Source organism: Arachis duranensis, chromosome 9 (assembly GCF_000817695.3).
Source record: "Arachis duranensis cultivar V14167 chromosome 9, aradu.V14167.gnm2.J7QH, whole genome shotgun sequence".
Taxonomy (NCBI): Eukaryota; Viridiplantae; Streptophyta; class Magnoliopsida; order Fabales; family Fabaceae; genus Arachis; species Arachis duranensis.
The window spans coordinates 98,333,743-98,341,048 of record NC_029780.3 but is presented as its reverse complement, the minus strand read 5'-3'; the positions used below and the strand labels follow the sequence as shown (position 1 = coordinate 98,341,048).

General features: G+C 32.3%; 1 non-coding gene across 8 annotated transcripts; it reads right to left on the bottom strand.

The window, feature by feature from the left end:
• Positions 1-217: 217 nt before the first annotated feature.
• LOC107466351 (uncharacterized) lies at positions 218-4,153 on the bottom strand. 8 transcript variants are annotated; one of them, XR_008002850.1, is made up of 9 exons: positions 3,772-4,153; positions 2,776-2,845; positions 2,619-2,695; positions 2,377-2,430; positions 2,185-2,296; positions 1,413-2,104; positions 832-944; positions 664-741; positions 218-443 (listed from the first exon to the last, which is right to left on the bottom strand). It is a non-coding gene; the product is annotated as an uncharacterized LOC107466351 (transcript). The 8 variants fall into 8 exon arrangements; XR_002367426.2 differs by having other exon boundaries at positions 1,413-1,481; positions 2,018-2,104; positions 2,185-2,430; positions 3,772-4,152; XR_008002848.1 differs by having other exon boundaries at positions 2,185-2,430.
• Between the last annotated feature and the right edge of the window lie 3,153 nt (positions 4,154-7,306).

Below are 7,306 nucleotides of genomic sequence, written 5' to 3'. Positions count from 1 at the left end.
TCTTGCTAACTTAGGCATCGGAGTGTCTTTGCAGGTACCACCCCCCATTCACTCACGAGCACAAGTCGGACGGAGTCTCCCAAGTTGCATACTCACATGGAAACCTCCTCCTTCACACATTTGGGCCAGCCAACGCCATCCATTCAGACAATCTCCGGTTACCCACCATAACAGTTATATTATACTAATTTTCTTTAATTACTATAAAATGAGATATTTCATTAAACTCAAAATATTGATATACAAAATTCTCTTGAAAAATAATAAATCATGTTACAAATTTAAACAACAAAAATGCTATAAGCCTATAACTATATTACATCAAGTTAGGCTATAAACCAATCCCTCTTTTCTCTCTTTCCTCTGTCGTCATAGTCTAGATAGATCTGCCAAGACTTGTTTCAATAATTACATCATCAACATTCATCAAAGTGCTCCTTCCTCTGGGAAAAAATTCATCATTTTCAACAACAATAATTAGGACCTTAAATTTCTCCTTCAATGTAATGCATTGAATTTAGTTTCTAATGATAACAATAATTATAGTAAAAATCAAACAACAGATCGTCAAATTATTGCTAAATACGAACCTTCTATTTGGTCTCATGATAACAATAATATCATATACAATTTAAGGTTCTATATGTAATAAAATGGAATTACCTTTGTAGAAAATGGCAACATTACCCATTGATTTGAAGCTGATTTAGCTTTTGATCTTGTCGTTATTCTCACATTAGACTTTGAAAAGCAAATAAGCTCAACTACTCAGCAGCCACTTCAAAAAGATTGTTTAAACGAATATATTGAATCAATATAATATTGTAATACCTTAATTAGATGGCCTAGTATATTTACTCTTGTCAATTCATTGTGCCTACTGGCTAGCAACAAAATCAGGGCAGTTGTAGTAATTTTTATTTGATATGCCCCTTGTATCTCACCTGCCATCACATGCCATACAGTTAAATTTGTTAGATCTTGTCTATATGCATGTTAACCATTTGCTGTTAATCATTCTAATGTTTGAGTCTCTATTAAAAACCCCTCATACACTCATGATAGATAAGATAGCAGATTCAAGTTATTTGCAGCTAGAAAGCTAACTAGCTTTTCACATTCTACAAAGCTCCATCAAGTTAGGCAGCAAAACATCCTTCAGCAAATGAAAATTTTCCAAAAAAATTATAAACTGCATTGATAGGGGAAATCAAATCAGTGTTAATTGAATTGAAGAAAAATAGGGTGAGAAATTACCTACAAGGATTCTACGAATTAATTGTATCCATCACAGTATAAAACATTTATGAGATAAACTGATATCTAAAAATAAAAATAAGAAACATACTAAATTGAACCCTAATTCTAGTGTGTAATTGTCTACTCCAGAATTAATAAAAATAGAAGCTGACCTCACGATTGCCATGCAATAAAGCATAGAAAAAATCTCCTCCAAGAGAGAAGATTCACCAAATTTCGCTCTACATGAAAGAAAATATCACAATCTTCAAATAAGCAAAATTTATAACAATTTTATCAAAAATAAAATAAAATAAATAAAATATTTCAATAAAACAAATGCATTAAAAATTGGAAAGGTACTGAAGATTTACCTAAAGCAAAGATCCTTCTGCTGGATTTCAGCAAAGGAAGTTGTGATTTTGACTAAGTGTAGCAACAAGCAGTTAACACTCTTTAACTCCACTAGATTAGTCACAAGTTTTAGTAAAGTAAACATTTTCAAAAACTTAAAACAGTTTCCAAAAAAAATAAAGGGAATAGAGTCTGAAGTCCGAACAGTTTCCAATAGGTTTGTCCTACCACCCTCTGTATTAGGGCTTTGTCCTTAAGAAGAAACCAAACACAACCACTACTCTTTATGAGGAAAGTAAAGAGCCCTTCAATAAAATTATGTAGCTACAACAATGGAGTCAATGAAAGGCGAATGCGACAGCAAAAATGAAGAGTACCTATTTCTTATGGTGGTCATCAAAGTTCAGAGCAAAGTAAATCATACCTAATTTTGAGGATAGTGAATCAATATGATCTTATGCGATCTGCAGATCAGTACACATTTCCTTCGCACGCACGACTAAGGCATTTTCTGTTAGAGATAAAATAAAGCAAATCATATATACTGAACAAAAACAGCACAAATGTGCCAGCATGCGACAATTGATAAACCTGATTTCAATAGCTTGGAAATTGTATATTCCTTCTCCTTCAATGTTGAAACTACCATTCTGTAGTTCTCTTGGAGATCTCGCAAGGAGTTGCTAGTTTTTTCTAATTTTTCCTGAAGCGGTAGTTTAATTTGAGACAAGATACTCTTAATCTGAATAGCAAAATGTCAACCTGATATACTCCACGGAATACCTTTTGACTAAGGCTGAGATCATTCTCTATTTGCTCTATCCTCTCATCTTTTGCCTAAATAGATAACAAGCCAATATTAGATTGCGGAAACTGAAATAGGAAATATCACAAGATACAGAACATCCTTAATCTTATTATTTGAGCTTTCTGCTAAAAACTTGGGAGTGTAGACATCCTTAATCTTATTATTCTTATCAGAGAATGATGTAGATATGTAGATATTGAAAACAAGTATGCTTGACCTTCTTTTCAGCTTCTTCCTTGGCAAATCTTTCGTGAGAAATGTATACACCATTCTTTTCCCTAGCAGCCCGCACATCTGCATTTATTTTGAAAAAAAAGGTCTGATACAAGATTCTCCCTATATTCCAAAACATAAGATGATAATGTTGAATGTACCTTCTTTCATTCTCTTAATTTCCATATACAAGTCCTTCAACAAAACAGCCTTTGAAACTTTTTGGTTTGCCTGTTAAAAGAATAAGCAGTGACATTCACCACAAAGCAAATTAAAATGATAAAGTAAATTTAAAAACTGAATTTGAAGCTTATATCGAATGGTGGATTCAACTAGAAACCAAATAAGCTGACAAAATATTAAATCAAGTGTCTCGTAATTATTTCAAAGGGACAAACTAAAATCCAAGTATAAAGGAAAATTCATACTAGAGATCTTTAATATTGTCTGTGCCATGCTTCAACTTAACATGCTTGAGTGCACCTAGCAATCAGTAAGCATGGAACAAAGATGATATCCATGACAAGAATCCAAATACTCAACTACCAATACAAGCTCAATATCAGTTTCATAGAATAAGTTAATCAGCACTTAAGCAGTGAGGCTATATAATAGTTCTAGTTTTGATCCCAAAAGAAATTGTATTAGCATTAAAAAATATTTTATAAGAACAAATGCAATTTCAATTTGTACAACATTATTTCATTTTTAATTCTTTATTCTAACCCCAGTCATCACAATGCAGAGAAGATTTAGAAAATATCAATAGGGGTAGAAATAGTTGTACTTGGCATTAGAATCACCAAATCTTTAACGATAGGTGTAGCGTTAATCCATTTTACCCTCTACTCTTATATTCTGAGCAATAATACAAACATAATCTTAATGAAACTCTGTAGAAAGTATTTCAAACATTTAAACCAAAATCCAAATATAAACGGAGCAGGCAAGCAAGAACAGCGCAAGCAAGCAAGAACGGAGAAGACAGAGCAAACAAAAAATTAGAATCTGAAATACTTAAACACTTTGATTTCAGCTTGATATGCCAGATTGATTAGGATCAAGAAAGAAAATAGAGAAAAAGTAATAACAGAGAGAGAATCACATGCTTTTGAATATTCAAACCAAAATCAAAAAAATAAATAGAGAAGATCTACCGCGGCGACGATCTTGTGCGTCTACGAGCAAGAACGGAGGCGGTGCGAGCGGCAGAGGTGCGGTGTTGCGACAAGAGCAGCAACGGTGGCTGGAAGACTTTGGCGCATAGATCTGAGACGAACTGCGATACGGATCTGAGGCGGATCAGATGAAAATCAAGTCCAAAGAATCGTTCGCGGAGGAGATGCCTTTCTCTCAATCTCAGAGGCGGAAGAGGAGCCTTTGCTCGATTCCAGAAGCCTTTGGAACTGCAACGGCGATGCCGATGGTGACGGTGACGAACTTAGAATTTCAGCGGTGAGCTCTCTCTCTTCTATCTCTGTTTCAGGCAATGTCTCTTTTTGTTCTTTAATTAGGCAATTGTTATGAAAAAAAAGTTTTAGTAAGAATACTAGTAGCCATAACACTATGGCCACCAAAAATTTCTAACTAAAAGTATTTTTTATATATTTTGTAGTGGCAATAATAATAATTGCCATTATAATATATATCATTAGTGGTAAATATATAATTGCCATAAAAACACAATTTAAATAAAACAAACAGCAGCTATTAAGTTATTGCCACTAAAAGTTAGTCGCTAAAACTAATATTTCTTGTAGTGACCCATTTGTTGTTGTAGACGGCGAATTTGTTATTGGGATGGAATTCAGTTCTAAAGAAATTGTGATCGCAACCATCAAAGACTATATGATTCATATAGAAGTTGACTACCGGGTCTACGAGTCTGAACTAACGCCATTTTATACCAAATGTGTACAGTAACATGGAAACAGCTGTGATTGGCTTATCAGGACTAGTTTGGTTCGAAAGAAATATTGTTGGAAAATAAGATGTTATAACAAAAGCTATGTGTAAAAAGCGATAAAGCCATTAGTAAAAGCTGTGATTGCAGATATATTATAGATGATCTATGTGTAAAGTGCAATCTATGATTGCAGATGTTCAGGTAAAGTTCAATTACACGATGAGCTACCGCAAGACATGGTTGGCTAAGTAAAAAACAGTGGAGAAGATATTTGGTGATTGGAAGACCTCATATGAGGCTCTGCTGACATGGTTTAAAGCTATGTGTAACGAGTGATATGACTGGTTTAAAAAATTCACAAGTTTAAAAGTTTAAGTTCGTTGTAGGTGTAAACCAAAATTTAATACTCACAAAGTTTAGTTAAAAATGTGACAATTCAAAACAATAACTGAGAATTTAATCCTGGATCGTTCTCTTATTGAATCACAATCAAATGCTCAATCATTGACTATGAGAATCGAGAGTTTCTTCGCAATTGACAACAATTTAAATAGGAAGAAATTAAAAGAACAAGCAATGAGTTAATGTCAAAAGAGTTTAAAATAAGAGCAGTTAATTAACTAGTAGAAAAAAATAAATTTAAATGCTAAAAAGAATGGTTGAGGGTTAAGGATCACAATCCTTGTTACTAACCACAAATTGATAATTACGAATAGCAAACCCAATTCGTCAACTTCTACAAATTGAGAAAGTCAATTAGGCTTAATTAACCCTAACCCACAAGCCATAACTAACTTATTAATTGAATTAGCGTTAGCAGACACAAGATTAATTAATATCTCTAAATTATCAATTAACTTGGATATTAGTAACTCAAGATCACCCAAGTTTCCAACTTAAGTCAAGAATGAAAATCTACTCTATGACTAAATGAGACATTTTATCAAATACTTGGAAGGAAAAAATATAAAACATTATAAATTTCAAGAATTAATAAAAATTATAACTACCCACTACAAGAATTTAATAATATCAACTCAATTAAGCAATAGGAAAGTATAAAACATTAAATACATAAATCCAACAACAATTTATAAACTAAATCACTAAATGACATAACAAGAAAATAACAAGAAAGTGCTAATAAACTAAGATACTAGAACAACAAAATGTAAATAAAACTAAACTAAAACTAGAAAGAAATTGATAAGAAATTAACTAAATCTACCCTAATTCTAGAAAGAAGGAAAAAATTCTCTCTCTAGAAACCTAAGAATATCATACTAAAACTAACTTTAAACTCTCCTCCCCTTTTCTCCTTTATATCTTCTCTTTAAATACTCCCAAAACCTAAAGTTTGGGGCCTTTTGGAGGTCCAAAATATGAGTCACGTACTTCATTAGTGGTGTTATGTGAGGCTTAATTTGTGGCACAAAAATGGTGGCATGCGCGGCTCATATTCACTGTCTACTATATACATATGCATATTATTTTAAAGCTCTGAATGTTAGTTTTCTAACACCAACCGCCTTATTTGGACCACTATAACTTAAGTTATAATCAAATTAGTACGAAGAGGTTAGGATTGAGAGCATCAGAAAAATTCTTAACACTAATCTTTAGTTATGAATTACACCAAGAATCATTGAGAATTGAAGAAAGTATTCAACATAAAAGTTGTAGAGCTTGAATTTTTCTTTCCATGACTCTAAGTTTGCGCCAATCCAATCACGATAACTCTTTGTGATACTTTTTCTTTAAGCTATGCCCTGTATTTCAATACGAAAATTCAAATAAAATTTGTCACTAACACTAATTGGATATCAAACCAATTATGCTCAAATCAAAGACAAAACTCATTCAAATTATCAATTATTAAAATTAGAAGAAAAAATTAAAAACTAATTGAAGTTGTATGAAAAGTGAGAAAATTTGATTAAAACTCAAGTGAAAGTACGCATTTTTTAGTCAATAAATTGAGTTATATTACTGTGGTGGTGTTGGTCACCAAAAATATTGCCTTGGCCAATAGCAAGTAACAAGAAAATTCACTTCTATACCAACTCATATAAAACTCAGACGCATTATACATAATAACTGGATTAAGATTTTTAAGTCAGCGATCATATCAGTTTTGTCATTGATATCTATTTGTCGTACACTACAATCCAATTCAAATTTTTAGAACATGTCAAGACATTGTTATGCATTCTCTAGGTTTAGTGAGATCACGAATCACTATTTTTATTTCATTCTTTTAACTTTGTTAATTACACTTACGGTGAAGTTTTCTTCTTCTCTGTTAAAATTTGGTGAGTGAAGATGATTATGAAAATTGAAAAATGACCTTTCTTTCTTTTGTTTTCATTGAGTACAATATAGCAAAAGAGAGAAAAAGTATCATTCCATAAATGCGTCTCCTCTCCCTCCAATGCAGCTGCATGTTAGACACTTGACGTCTTCTCAACAATTCGCTTCGTCAGGAGGTCAAAATGCTACTAGCAGTGCCTTGTTCCCTTGAAAGACGAAAATGTCCATCATATTCTACTTCTTTCTAACGTGACTCTTACTTTTTTTTGGCAAACTATCAATTTGCTCCTACCATTTGGGTTTACTGACTCAATCCAGCGATTTCGGCCTAAAAAATGGGCCACTTAAAAAAAACACCAATATTAGGTCAATATTATAGGAGTATATATTAGTGTAATTATGTTTGTTAATTTAAAAAATATAAAATTTATATTTGGTATTAGACATTAACATCTCTAAACTTTAAAATATAATGT